At 40.6% G+C, this 16,279-nt stretch overlaps 1 protein-coding gene across 1 annotated transcript in view; it reads right to left on the reverse strand.

The window, feature by feature from the left end:
- The window catches only part of pak5 (p21 protein (Cdc42/Rac)-activated kinase 5), a 72,391-nt gene extending 60,432 nt beyond the window's left edge, over positions 1 to 11,959 (reverse strand). Inside the window, exon 1 of the mRNA XM_051654595.1 lies at positions 11,812 to 11,959. The gene's annotated coding sequence lies outside the window, so the exon portion shown is untranslated. The remainder of the gene's footprint in view (positions 1 to 11,811) is intronic.
- Between the last annotated feature and the right edge of the window lie 4,320 nt (positions 11,960 to 16,279).

The following is a 16,279-nucleotide window of genomic DNA, read 5'->3' on the forward strand; positions in this document are numbered from 1 at the left end:
TGTCTAACACCTGTCACTAATTATAGTGAGCACAGGGAGAGCGGCATAAAAGAGCCACACCACCAGCAGACGGGAGGGTGAGCCTGGGTCCCCAGAGTTATTACTGTGAAGCTGTTTATTATTGTGACACTGAAGAGATTACTATTGTGAAGCTGAGAGTTTATTATTGTGAAGTTGAAGAGATTATTATTGTGAAGCCGAGAATTTATTATTGTGAAGCTGAGATCAGTGTGGTCATTAAAAAGCCTTACCTGTGAGTAGAGCAACCTGCCTCCCATGTCCTCCTTAACGACTGTCGCTACAAGGACATATAACATAGAATGTCATATGTACATGAGCAAGTGGTAATGTATGTGCAAGGTAGGGGTATGTACAGTTATTGAATTAAATATGTGAATTTACATGCAGTATTTATTAACATTATTGCACTATGGGGGAGTTCTGAAGGCAGTTTAATTGTTCATGTGGAAAATGGCCCAGGGGTAAAAACTGTTCTTGTGCCTGGATGTCCTGGCGCTCAGTGCTCTGTAGCGCCGGCCAGAGGGCAACAGTTCAAAGAGGGAGTGAGCAGGGTGTGTGAGGTCCAGAGTGATTCTACCTGCACTTTTCCTCACTCTGGAGACGTACCGGTCTTGGAGGGTGGGCAGGGAGGCACCAATAATCCTCTCAGCAGTCCTGACTGTCCATTGTAGTTTCCTTCTCTCTGATTTGGTAGCTGAACCAAACCAGACAGTTATAGATGTACACAGGACAGACTCAATGACGGCCGAGTAGATCTGTGTCAGCAGCTCCTGTGGTAGGCTGAACTTCCTCAGCTGGTGAAGGAGGTACAACCTCTGCTGAGCCTTCTTCACAATGGAGTCTATGTTGGTGTCCCACTTCTGATCCTGAGAGATGGTAGAGCCCAGGAACCTGAATGACTCCACTGCTGCCACAGTGCTGCTGGGAGATTTCTCCTGAAGTCCACTATCATCTCCACTGTTTTGAGCGTGTTCAGCTCAAGGTTGTTGTGACCGCACCAGACAGCCAGCTGTTCAACCTCCCGTCTGTATGCAGACTCGTCACCATCGCGGATGAGGCCGATGATCGTGGTGTCGTCAGCAAACTTCAGGAGCTTGACAGTGGGCTCTTTTGCAGTGCAGTCATTCGTGTACAGGGAGAAGAGCAGTGGAGAGAGAATGCATCCCTGATAGTGAGTGCTAATAGTGAGGGTCCCGGATGTGAGTTACCCCAGTCTCACTAGCTGCTGCCTATCTGTCAGAAAGCTGGATATCCATTGACGGATTGGGGTGGGCACGGAAAGCTGGGTCAGTTTGGTTGAGAGAAGATCAGGCATGATGGTATTGAAGGCTGAACTGAAGTCCACAAATAGGATCCTAGCATAAGTCCCAGGTCTGTTGAGGTGTTGCAGGATATAATGCAGTACCATGTTGATAGCATCATCCACAGACATGTTTGGTCGGTAAGCAAACTGAAGGGGGTCTAGCAGGGGTCCAATGATGTCCTTCAGGTAGGCCAAAACCAGTCTCTCAAATGACTTCATGACCACAGACATGAGAGCGACAGATCTGTAGTTTTTAAGTATGGTGATTTTGTTTTTTTGGGGGACCGGAATAATGGTGGAACGTTTGAAGCAGCAGGGAACTTCACACTGCTCCAGTGATCTGTTGAAGATCTGTGTGAAGGTGGGGGCCAGTTGACCAGCACAGACTTTCAGACAGATGGGTGAAACAACTTCTGGGCCTGAAGCTTTCCTAGTCTTTTGTTTCCGAAAGACCCGGCACACATCCTCCTCACAGACCATAAGTGCAGGTTGAGTAGCAGGAGGGGGAGGAAGGGGGTTCCAGGAGGTGTTGGTGTGTGTGAAGTGAATATCAGAGCGGGGGAGGGGTGTGAGACTGGGCTTTTCAAACCTGCAGTAAAACACATTCAGGTCATCAGCCATTTGTTGATTCTCTACAGAGCGAGGGGTTGATGTCTTGTACTTGGTGATGCTTTTCAGGCCTTTCCACACAGATGCAGGATCATTGGATGAAAATTGGTTTTTCAGCTTTTCAGAGTAGCTTCTTTTAGCCACTCTGATTTCCTTAGTCAGTGTGTTTCTGGCCTGGTTGTACAATATTTTATCCCCACTTCTGTAAGCATCCTCTTTGGCATGACGAAGCTGTCTGAGTTTTCATGTAAACCGTGATTTATCGTTATTGAATGATAAAAATGTCCTAGTAGGGATGCACATATCCTCACAGAAACTGATATATGGTGTCACAGTATCTGTGTGCTCATCCAGGTCTGTGGCTGCAGCTTCAAAAACACTCCAATCAGTGCAATCAAAGCAGGCTTGTAGTTCCAGCTCTACTTCATTGGTTCATCTCTTTACAGTATACAGGCTTAGATGATTTTAGTTTCTGCTTATAGGTCAGGAGAAGATGAACAGACAGTGATCAGAGAGTCCCAAAGCTGCTCTAGGGACAGAGCGATGTGCATCCTTTGCAGTGATGTAGCAGTGGTCCAGTATATTTCTGTCTCTGGTGGGGCATGTGATGAGTTGTTTGTATTTTGGCAGTTCACGGGTGAGGTTAGCTTTATTAAAATCTCCCAGAATAATGATAGGAGAGTCCGGGTGTTGTTGCTCTGTGTCTGATGTGATCAGCCAGCTGTTGCAACACTGCGTTCACACATGCTTGTGGCAGGATGTACATATCAGAATAAACGAGGAAAACCCCCGTGGCGAGTAGAAAGGCTTACAGTTGATGAAGAGCACTTCTAAATTAGGACAGCACATCTTCTTCAACACTGTTACATCTGAACACCAACTTTCATTGATGTAAAAGCATGTTACACCTCCTCTCATTTTCCCCAATGATTCTGCAACACGAGCCGCTCTGAACAGCTGGAAGCCCGGAAGCTGTAACGTGCTGTCCAGGATGGCTTCATTCAGCGAGGTTTCCGTGAAACACAGAGCAGTGGAGTTAGAAAAGTCCTTATTTGTTTGAGTGAGCAGAAGCAGTTTGTCCATTTTGTTGGTGAGGGAGGGGACATTCACCAAATGAATACTCAGCAGCGGAGTCCTAAAGCTGTGCTGATGAAGCTCCACAAGTGTGCCGGCTTGCTTCCCTCGCTTGCATCTATTGGAGCACTTGTAGAATACTGCTGCGCCTCCAACTAAGATGTCTAATAAAACGTCCGAACAATCAAACACCAGTAAAAAATGATCAGGTATGCTCTGCCAAATGTTCAGCAGTTCATACCTGGTGAAACTGATTGGGAAAGAGTGACAAAAAACATGACAATCAAACAAAAGTAACAAAAAAGATGCTCCACACTGAAGCAGCCATCCGTGTTGCCATCTTGTTACACTAAGGGGCACATTGTGATGGAGCTCTATAGCGTGCTTGGCTGTCACAGACTGCTTACACTCCGTCAGAAGAAACAAAGATATTTGAGGTAGTCTACATTAAATGTAAGTAGTTTTTGAAGTTGTATATTTCTGTATTTTAATGCATTTATTTATTAAATGTATATATTTGTTAAATAAATGCAGGGAAGAGCGTTTCTTCATTTGAGTAACATTGCTGTCTCAATTCATGTCAGCCCTTGAATGTCAGTTTTGAAGGGGCTGACCACACGCCACTGAAAGAAACACATACAGTACAGTAGGGAAAGGAGCTCAGTGTTGCAGCTGTGATCTACATGAGCTGCAGCAATTCAGAATGCATCGACTGCACGTCATGAGAGGAGGTGAACAACACACACACACACAAACACACAAACACACACACCTCCACATTGCCTCTGATAAATACTGATAAGACTGAGATTACAGCTCCTGCTGTGTCAGCGTGAACACACACACACACAAGTTATTATCTGTGGTTCTTACATGGGTAGTGAGAACAGATTACACAGTTTTTATTGCAAAAGAAACAGTTAAGAGTTTCTATTTTCTGTGTCCCTCATCCTGCTCTATTATTTCCTGTTGCTCTCATCTGGCTCTTCTATTTCCTGTTCCTCTCATCCTGCTCTTCTATTTCTTGTTTCTTACACCAGGCTTTTCAATTTCATGTTTCTCTCATCTTGTGCTTCTATTTCTTGTTCTTCTCAGCCGGCCCTTCTATTTTCTGTTCCTCTCATCCACCTCTTTTACTTCCTGTTTTTCTCAACTGGCTCTTCTATTTCCTTTATCCCTCATCCTGCGCTTCTATTTCCTGTTCCTCTAATCCTGCACTTCTATTTCCTGTTCCTCTCATCCCTCTATTCTATTTCTTGTTCCTCTCATCCGGCTCTTCTATTTCCTGTTCCTCTCATCCTTCTCGTTCCTCTCATCCGGCCCTTCTATTTCTCGTTTCTCTCATCCTTCTCTTCTATTTCCTGTTCCTCTCATCTGTCTCTTCTATTTCCTGTTTCTTCAACTGGCTGTTCTATTTCCTTTTTCCCTCACCCTGCGCTTCTATTTCCTTTTTCCCTCATGCTGCGCTTCTATTTCCTGTTCCTCTCATCTGTTTCTTCTATTTCCTGTTTCTCTCAACTGGCTGTTCTAATTCCTTTTTCCCCTCATCCTGCGCTTCTATTTCCTGTTCCTCTCATCTGTCTCTTCTATTTCCTGTTTCTCTCAACTGGCTGTTCTATTTCCTTTTTCCCTCATCCTGTGCTTCTATTTCCCGTTCCTCTCATCCTGTGCTTCTATTTCTCGTTCCTCTCATCCTGCGCTTCTATTTCCTGTTCCTCTCATCTGGCTCTTCTACTTCCTGTTTCTCTCAACTGGCCCTTCTATTTTCAGTTTCTCTCATCCGGCTTTTTTTACTTCCCATTTCTCTCATCCAGCCCTTCTTTTTTCCATTTCTCTCATCCAACTCTTCTATTTCTTGCCTGTTTCTCTGTGATTATCTCATCATCAGTGCTATAATCACACTCTCTATCTCTTCTTCTCATTCACTGAGCATGCATCTATTTTTACCATGGTATAATTGCATACAACCCATCTGCTGTGGGTAATTCGCCTGGAGTGCAGCGCATCAAGACTCGTTTTGCTCATGGTGTTTGGCCTACATACTGCATGCATGCACATACTCATGAACACACACACTGACACACACTCCCCTGAATCACATATAGATACACACACATCCTGTTATGTACATGCTTGTGTGCTTAAATCAGGACACACACACACAAACTGGTCATCGGTGATAAACACATGATGCTATAATCATGCCCATCACATCTGGTTCTTCTGCAGCCTTTAAGAAACGGATATATAAGACACTCAACTAGAATGAACTCAGAACAGCAGAAGTGTGTTGTTGTTCCAAAGAGCAACTGGCAAATATTCTGTGGACAGATGAAACCACCATAACGCTAATCAAACTTCTCAACAGTACAGTAGGTGGAGAAGACATCATAGTTTGGGGCTTTACTGTCTCAGAGCCTGGACAGCTTTTATTATCAACAGAAATGAATTCCCAAGTTTATCAGGACATTTTGCAGGCCAACTGAGTGCTTATTGAAGCTCAGCAGAAGTTGGATGATGCAACAGTACAACAACACAAAGCACAGGAATAAATCAACAACAGAAGAACATACACCCAGAGTCTGATCTCAACCTGATTTAGATACTTTCATCTACAGTCAACAACAGCAATATAACCAGAGAAACACATTGGTCAAGCAAAATGTTTACAAATTACAAACTTCAAAACGAACTAGTAACAGCAGCTTGGTGGCGTAAAAAAGTACTTCTAGGCACAGAAGTTTTTTTCTGTTGATGAAGACCTCAAAAATGTCTTTATAGACTTTCCAACTTTATATAGATATGTATATGTGGTAACTGTGATATAAGCAGCATAATTGACTCCTGACCATTGCATTATTGAAAATGAATGCATATACGAGTCGCTTCACATCACACTACCTCGGGTGTGCAGTCCCCCCCCCCCCTCCAGTAATTCAATAGTGTCTCATCTCAATTATTCCTGATTTGGTGATTATCTAGAGATCTATCATGAATTATATGATTTTTGAAATTATTTTTGAAATTATTAATTTTCAAGATTTTATAAGCAATACAGTTCCAAATAATTCAAATATCACCTGCATATTAGATTTATGATGCTTCAGTGAGACTTCTAAATGATGATGATAGTTCAACACCAGCATCTACAGTAGCTGGGAAAATAACCTTTTAAATGCTGTCCGACAATTATTCAAAACAAATAAAAATCGTGCAGACGAAAACATGCAAAAGAAGCAGTGCAATATGATCCAGCATAGTTGTACACGTTTCTCTGTTACTTTTGTGTGTTATTATGTGGTGCATTAATAGATGTTTTTTCAGTTTATCATATGCTGTAAGTGGGGATTAAAGTAGCAGCAGTGCAGTTTATCTCCAGCATTAAATCACAGACGGTTTAATTACACTCAAAGAAAAAGAAAAGTGCATGTAAGTGTTCATTTATTTGAAATGGGCTGTTGTCCTTAATTGCCATTGCCTTAAGTGATGAGCAAAATTAGAACTTCTGGTCCTAAAACACACAATTGCAAATGGCGACCAACACTGGAGCATTGTGCTAAATACTCTATCAGGCAAATAAATTAACTTTTAACGCCTTCCTCTAAGCTGCTTTCAATGTTTGTTTTTTTTTATATGTATGAATCCACTTTTAGAGTTTGTCATTCTCCAGATTTGTTTCACAGTACAACATGAACAGAACTGCTGGTACCAAAACCATCAGAACTCAAAACAATAGCTGTTACGAGAGTACTCAGTCCATAAACACTTTTTATTTCATTTCTGTTCACTTCTGAGTGCACATCTGGTTACTGCATGACTGCTTTAATGTAATGAAGCACAGCATCTGCACATATACACATAAGAGTTTATTTACAGAGTGCAAACAAGCATGTCAACATGTGACTCTATGCAAGTATGTGATCTTTTATAAGATATTTTATTAAATAAAAACAATAACGACCAATGACTGTTTTTAAATGAATATCACGTGTCATGAGAAACATAAGCTGATATGATAAAAATAATGCTGATGTTGAGTTGTTGCTGGTTTCCAGCAGGTTTCAAAACTTTCTAAACAACACCTGCAAATAAATGAGAATACCAAAAGTCATTCAAAGTCTGAATGTGTCCTTCGATGTTAAATACACACACTCACACACTCACACGCACTCGCACACTCGCACACACTCGCACTCGCACTCTCACACACCCACTCACACGCACTCTCACACGCACTCTCACACGCACTCTCACACGCACTCTCACACGCACTCTCTACACGCACTCTCTCACACGCACTCACACGCACTCTCACACCCACTCTCACACACTCTCTCTCACTCACTCACACGCACTCTCACACCCACTCACACGCACTCTCACACGCACTCTCACACGCACTCACACGCACTCCTCACACGCCCACTCACACGCCCACTCACACGCACTCTCACACGCACTCTCACACGCACTCTCACACGCACTCACACACTCACACTCACTCACACACACTCACTCACACACACTCACTCACACACACTCACTCACACTCACACTCACTCACACTCACACTCACCTCACTCACTCATTCACACTCACTCACTCACACTCACACACTCACTCACTCACTCACACTCACTCACTCACTCACTCACACTCACACACACACACACACGATGACGAGTGAATCTGGGTCGAATGCATGACTCGATTTTCTCTGTATCTGAAATCTGATTTAATGGATGATTATGTTCTTTAAACATGAAGAAACTATTGAATATTGCTCATTTCTAAGTTTATAAAGCTGGTTTTATATTTAAAGGTATCTATAAAGGGAATTTGTAAATCAAACAACAAAAACAACAATCAAAACAAGAGTCTCGCAAAACAGTCCCGAGAAGTATTTCCACAGACAGAACAAACACTGTCACATCAGAATTAATGTGCTTCTTTACTCAACTCAACACACACTGTGGGACACACTTCCTGTAGCCCAGAGGAAGTGATGCAGAGCAGCTCACTGAATAACCTTCTCCTGCTTTCTCATTGGATAAAGAATTGATGAATGAACTAATGGACTAACCAATCAGATTTGAGCAGACAATGAGAGTGATGGTGCTCGCCATCGAGATCCTCAAAGTAAGAGTTTGTTCACTGTTGTGAGTAAATAAAAAACCCCAAAGCTACAAGACACCGAGCTGAAGATGAGTCTGTTCTGAATGCTGAAGATCTGTAAAGCTCTGGAGAATCTATCTTTACTCTATGATGTTGGGAGAAATGTGTTACTGCTCATATGAGATGCATCTTCAGCTGAATCATGCTTACTAATATAATGAGATTATGAACAGGTCTAGACCATCTCAAAGCTGAAAGTGTGCAAAAGCATCTCATTATACAGTGAAGATCTCACCTCTCATCAGTACATTTGTGCTCCTGGTTAAACTGTGTTTAAAACACACATTACAATACATCAGAACAATATGAACGCATGCACAAATTATACATTGGCTGTCCAAGCTGATCAAAATTAGCAATCTTTTAAAAATCTAGTTTAAAACATGCATGTCAAGTTCAGAGAAATCTTTGAGTCCGTGTTGGTTTCACAATTTTTTGAACAACATTTATAGTATTTTCAACAAAAAAGATTTAATGACTTTAAAAAATGTCATGTGGTGTAATCAATTAAAAGGTATTATTAAAATATGAAATCTAATCAAATAATCAGATATGGCCAAATTATATGATATGAAAAAAATAATCAGTCATGAGTGTCTAAAGGGGTTGGTTACACCACATGACTTTTACTTGGTTGATAAAAGTTTTTCAAATATTAATCATACTTAAAATTGTTTCATTGCTCATTTTATATTAAGAAATAATAATAAAATATTATTCTGCACTACTCCAAATTTGAGCTTTTATTGAGCCTTTTTTACACCACATGACATTTGTTTACTTTAACAAAATATCGTAATAACATTTTTGAACTTAGTGACTGAAAACAAGTTCATCATAGTAGAGCTGTGTTCAAGTCATTGTTGTGAATTGCATTTTTTATTATTTTTGAATATTTAACAAATCTGGACAAAAAAAAAAATTAGCTTCACGTCATTGACCTACTTCCATATCAAGCTACTTCACAATTCCCATAATACAAGCTGCATTACTATGTAAACAATGACCAAAAAATGTGCAAATACTTTCTCGTATCCCAAGAAAACCTTAAAAATAAGTATACTTTCTCATATTTCCCATTTGTAGTTTGACTTCCTGAACATACTAACAGCATGACACTGCAAATGTTTCCATGATCAGATGAATATATGACAGTTGTGTGTCCTCATCCCACACTGGCTATAGTCAACTTTATTGACGTTTCTCAGAGTCGAGCGCCTCACAGTCAGTGCCATTGCTATTTCAAGCACAAAAATGCCTGGAACGATTGCGACCTGCTGTGCTTATTAAACACAGCCGCTATTCTAATGATTCTTTAATTGTCTGTATACAAATACAATAAACCATCTTTTCTATTGCTCTGATGAGTGCATCACTGCTTTGAAACTATTATTACTGTTTAACAAGCGTTGTTTTTCTCTCTAGAGAGCACTGTTCCCTTCTGAATGATCCAGATCAGTGTTTAAAGTCTTCAAATGAAAGATGAGGCATTGTGAGCCGCAGATGAAGGAAAAAGCAGCAGCGTTTGTATGAAATTTCTGTTCCATCAGTCACTTTTATCTGCTGAGTTTTAACATGAACAACTGTTACTCTATGAACTCACACACAGCTGAAGGATAGAGACAAACACGTATAGTAAAGAAACAATATCCATGTACAGACTGTTATTAATCCCTGTGTTCAACTGTGCAGTTATTAAAGGAATATTCCGGGTTCAATACAAGTTCAGTTCAATTGACAGCATTTGTGGCATAATGTTGATTACCACAAAAATACATTTCGACTCATCCCTCCTTTTCTTTAAATGTGTGTTCCAGTGAGACACTTACAATGGAAGTCAATGGGGCCAATTTTTGGGGGTTTAAAGTCTGAAATGTGAAGATTATAATTTTAGCACTTACATTAATTTTAATTAAAAGTGAATTCGTCTGTTAAAACAAAAATTTGTTTAAATCATCATTTTTACATTCGTTTTAGGGTTTGCGGTGTTATGTCGTCATGGCAACAAAGTTGTAAAACTGTCTATAACTTTCCACAGATGTGGTTAGTAAGTGATTTAAACACAGTAAAATCATGTTAACACACATATTGTTTATGTCTTGTGTCTATACTTTTGAAACAGTGAGTATTTTAATCTTTATTCGCTTCCATTGTAAGTGCCTTACTTTAATTATTCTCAATTCAAAGGCAGTTGATAGTGACTCACTTTAAAGCTTAAAAAAGACCTAAAATATCATAAATGTAGTTCATGCAGTTTGTGCATCATAATTTCAAGTCTTCTGAAGTCAAACAACATGGAATTAAAGTCATTTTGTCAAGTGAAAATCTTGTCATCTGTTGCACATTCTTGAGTTAACTTTTATTATACATTTGGATCCTTTTTTAAACAAAAAAGTGTATCATTATCAACTGCCACTATAGCTGATATAATCTTTTACATATATTGAAAAGATGGACCAGGATGTTCCTTCAAATTTTACATTTCTACATTATGACAGAATTTTATATTTTTGGGTGAACTATTTCTTTGATATCACACTTTAGCTGCAAAATATTATTATAAAAGCAACAACTACATGACACACTCACACACACACACGCACACAAACACACACACATGCACAAATATTCACACACACAAGCACATGCACACACACACATACACACACTCACACAAACAAACACACACACACGCACACACATGCACACACATACACACACATGCACACACACAAACACACACATTAACACACAAACACACACACACACACTCACATGCATATACACACACGCATGCACACACAAACACACACAGACACGCATGCACACACGCATGCACACACACTCTCACACACACACACACTCAAACACTCACTCACACACACATGCACACACACACACAAACACACACAAACACTCACTCACACACACACACACAAACACTCACTCACTCACACATGCACACTCACTCACTAACACATGCACACTCACTCACACATGCACACACACAAACACTCACACATTAACACACAAACACACACTCACATGCATATACACACACACACGCATGCACACACAAACACACACAGACACATGCACACACACGCATGCACACACACGCATGCACACACACGCATGCACACACACTCTCTCTCACACACACACACACTCAAACACTCACTCACACACACATGCACACACACACACAAACACACACACACACTCACTCACTCACACATGCACACACACATGCACACACACTCTCACATGCACACACACACGCATAACACCACTGCAAACATAATTTCTCCTCATTCATCCATTCGTTCATTCATCATGCGCTCGTGCATTAACAGTGTCGATGAACGCGCGTTCAGCACCAGGGACAGCGGCGCTCGACGCGCTCAGGCCGCGATATGAACATCTCACGGACATATGATTATTTCTCGTTTGTTTTGGAAGAGTGAATATGAATGTGTGAGTGTCTGTCAGTGCTGCTGAAGTGTTTAAATGCACATAAGAGAGTTGCAGCTCTGCTGTCATGCATTACGCTGCATTATAAGCGCCACACAGCATCCAATCACACGATGGCTTGTTGCTAGGAAAGAAGCAAATGATGAATGACATACCGATTCCCGGCGGGCAGCTCCTCACATGTCCTGTCCGTGATGTGCTCCACTTCTCTTGTATGTTATGGAGGAATAATGTTATGTTGTCGTCCGCGGCATGTTATTATCAGCGCCCGCGAGCTGCTGGATTGATGCTGGAGAACGCGCGCTACATCCGGTCTGCTAGAGAATCACAGCACCTGTAAACCGAACGCGAAAACTGACGAATCCTACTACGGAGAAGGCTTGCTTCTTAATATTCATGAGCCAAGCGCTCGCTATTGGAAGCCGAACACGCAACGCCACGAAAAGCTATTTAACATTCATGATAAGACTTTGCCATTGGAGATTACCAACACATGTCCATATTATCTATATATTACAAGTTGTGCATTGAAAATATGCAATTAATAATCGTGAGTCTTTTACTTTGTGCGTCGTTTCTGGGGTAACAACGCAACGTTGATAACACCTAATCAATATTAATGAGCTAAAACTTCATCACCCAATTAGCTGCAGCGAAGCAACCTAAACAGCATTATATAATTAGTATTTACGGATTAATCCTTTTCCATTGGACGGTTACCATGCAATATGGGCAACCCCTAATTAATATCCATGAGCTAAGCCTTGCCATGTGCTACACCTGGTAGAATTAGTGATTTCGTGAAACTTTCAAAAACGAAAGTCTTAAATAAAATTAATTCTTAAAAACGTCCCTGCTGGTCAGGTAAGCTTCGCTACGGGGTAAAAGCGTTATTCGAAGTTATCGAGTCGGCCTGGCGACAGTGCAGAGTCTCAGATCATCGATAAAAACGTTGATACATTTCAACAGCTTGGAATAAAAAATATCTGAAGACTGAGTTGCGTTTGGTAACGTGTAGTTCGTTACACAGTGGCGGACAGACGCGTTGATAAGTAATGTGTAGCAACGAGTTACAATGCCCAGTCAGTCATCACGCGGACAAAAACACATGACGGAGGCATTACGTAAATACGTCAGTGATGTCATACAACAGAGATGTTCAGCCATGACGTCAGTTTGTCTCCATGGGTTTCCTCTGGATTTTCCAGTGGGGTTTTTATAATTGGGTTTTTCCGCTGAATGTGTAAGATAAAGTCTGTGGTAAACATTACTTGAAGATATTTGGACGTTTTGTTCTGCAACATAATTTACACACTCTACATCAAAAGTGAATTCTGAAGCTGCCCTGTGATTAAAAAAAAAAAAAAACAACAAAAAAAGAAATGCTATTTCAATACAGCATCAAAATTATTATTATTATTATTATTATTTTTTTACTTATATGTTGAAAACCCCCATTCTAAAAACACGTAGTCCATAGTTTTTGGACTACAGCCTGCAACCATGTATTATTCTACTGTAAAGTCTGTAAAATCCGATTGATTTTTACTACATTATATTGATTAATTATTCTTTGTATTGTAAAATCTTGTTGCTCCCCCTTATAATGTATAACAATCAATAATGTTTTTCTCTCATTATTATAAACTGTATGTATCTGAACTCTGTCCTATATCTTGTCATTTTCTTTGATTGGAAACCATGTGGATATGATATTATTATTGTTCAACACTTGAATAAAGATATAATTATACATTCTGCAATGTGCATATTTATGGTTTATGGATTTAATAATTAATTTTACAATTCAATTAATATCCTGTAGTATGAAAAAATTGCCCACCAAATATCAACTCAATTTACTACAAGAACAGGGTACAATGGGGCTAAAGGTACACCTTAAGACAAAATAGCTTTTTCTGGACACAAAGTGTATCGAGTTTATGAAATACATTTATTTTTATTGAATATTGATGAATAGAAATAATAACGGTAGGTTGTTTTGATTAAAATTCAGTTTTTATAAAAAAGGTGGCGAGGGGGGCCTTTTACCCCACACTTGGGTTATATTGATATCGTTAGATTCCCGGACAATAGTTATAGGGCAAGATTTGTCAATTAATTTGTCAACTAATTTTAAGACAGCAAGATGCTTTTTTGAGTAACAAATTAAGATGATGCTTACTCGAAGAGTCATGTGACGCCATGCGAGGAGCAGACGTGTGAGCAGCGAGCTTTGCACACTTTGCTAGTTTTATTACTATTTGTGTCATAAACTGGTGAGATTCGATGCACCTTGATTCTTAACTGTTCTATGAAGACAATATGTCAAAGAATTCAAAATCCTCGGGCTCTGGAGACATTAAAAGACACTTACGAGGGGGCCTGGGTAGCTCAGCGAGTATTGACGCTGATTACCACCACTGGAGTCGCAAGTTCGAATCCAGGGCGTGCTGAGTGACTCCAGCCAGGTCTCCTAAGCAACCAAATTGGCCCAGTTGCTAGGGAGGGTAGAGTCACATGGGGTAACCTCCTTGTGGTCGCGATTAGTGGTTCTCACTCTCAATGGGGCGTGTGGTAAGTTGTGCATGGATCGCGGAGAGTAGCACGAGCCTCCACATGCTGTGAGTCTCCGCGGTGTCATGCACAATGAGTAACATGATAAGATATGCGGATTGACGGTCTCAGAAGTGGAGGCAACTGAGACTTGTCCTCCGCCACCCAGATTGAGGTGAGTAACCATGCCACCATGAGGACCTAAGATACTAAGTAGTGGGAATTGGGAATTCCAGATTGGGAGGGGGAAAAAAAGACACTTACGTGTTCGAGCTGATTCCATGGAGCTACAGAAACTGAACTGAAAGAAATCCAGCATGAATTGATGAATGTGTCGGCAATGCTGACGAAAGCCATTGCAGACTTGGAGGATCTTGCTGTAATATGGCGATCGATCACTTCCATGGAGACAAAATTCTCTGAGTTGTTTACAAGATTGTCGGATGTCAAGAGACGGATCGATTATCTGGAGTCATCGGAGAGGGAATTAGCTGCTAACCCATTAGCGACTAAGACAAACTTGCAGTGCATTTGGGAAAAACTGGAGGATTTGGAGAATTGTAATCGATGAAACAACATCCGAATTGTTGGAATTCCTGAGCATGAGGAAAGCCGAGATATGGTGAAATTCCTAGATGAGCTCTTCCCGAGGCTGCCCAACATAACAGTCCATAAGCTGGAAATCGAGCGAGCTCACAGAGTTGTGGCTTGGAGATCCACAGAGGGAGACAGGCCCCAATCAATTCTGGCCAAATTTCTGAGATCATCCGATAAAATCTCATGTTACGTGAGGCGAGGAGTTAAGGAATGCTTTCTTGGAAGAATCACAGCATTTTCTTGTTCCCAGACTTTGCAAATTCGACAAGAGAGAAACGTGATCGATTCAAGGAATGCAAGAATCTCTTACATCAACGGAAGGTCACTTTTGCACTGATGTTTCCAGCCAAACAGAGAATAGATACTAAGGATGGCCGTAGAGAATTGACATGGCCACAGCAAGCATAGTCCTTCATAAAAACACTGGAGTGAGTAAACCATTTGGGGATTTTCATGTTGCCGCCTAGTGGACCTATCTCACTGAACATACAATTGACTGTCCGAGGAAACTGGGCACCTTTTTCGTTTCGCTTTGTTCTGGTTCTGCCTAGTGGCTGGAGTTTGTTTTGTGTAGTATCATTTCTTCGAGACAGCTTGTGGATGAATCTGCTCGTTTTGGGTGCTTATGCCTCCTGTTGACTGGAGTTTGTTCTGTGCAATACCTCTTGCAGGACATTGGAGTGAGTCTGACTCCCTGAACAACTGAACGGCCCATTTTTAAAAAGATTTTTTATTTTTTTGTGCTGGTTCTGCTAGAGGCTGGAATTTGTTTTGTGGAGGAACACACCTTCGAGACAGTTAAGTGGATGAATCTACATGTTTATTCTGCCTATTGGCTGGAGTTTGTTTTATGGATTATCTTCTGTTATGTAATTATGTCTTACAGATTTTTGTATAGAAGCACCAGACTTGAGAAATCCAATGGCAAAGTTGTCGTGGGGATTCTCGTAGGCATACATGGACTGTTTGAGTTTAGAGGGATGGATGGCGCTGTCGTACACGGGGTTAATGTGCACATTTGTCTTTTTTCTGTTTGTTTTGTTCTGGGGAAAGTTCGGGGGTTGATTGTTGCACCAATGTGGAATGTGATCTTTATAATTTTATTTTTGACACACAATTTAATTTTTCTAATATGTCAAATGTTAGTATGAGTGGGTTGTCTCTCTCCACATGGAATGTGAATGGGTTGGGGCACCCCATAAAAAGAAGGAAGGTTATTTCTTTTCTTAAAAATAAGAAATATGATATAGTGTTTCTTTCCCCTCATGAAGCTGAAAAATTTGGGAAGATATGGGGTGGACATGTTTTCTTTAGTGCTGGCTCAAGTAAGAGCAGGGGAGTCATTACACTGATAAATAAACATCTACAATTCAAATGTCTCAAACAGATTAAAGATAAATTATGAAGCGTTATTATTGTTTTAGCAGAAATTCAGGGGCAAAGGTTGATTTTGGCTAATATTTATGCACC

The sequence above is a fragment of the Myxocyprinus asiaticus genome, chromosome 25, assembly GCF_019703515.2.
Source record: "Myxocyprinus asiaticus isolate MX2 ecotype Aquarium Trade chromosome 25, UBuf_Myxa_2, whole genome shotgun sequence".
Classification (NCBI taxonomy): Eukaryota; Metazoa; Chordata; class Actinopteri; order Cypriniformes; family Catostomidae; genus Myxocyprinus; species Myxocyprinus asiaticus.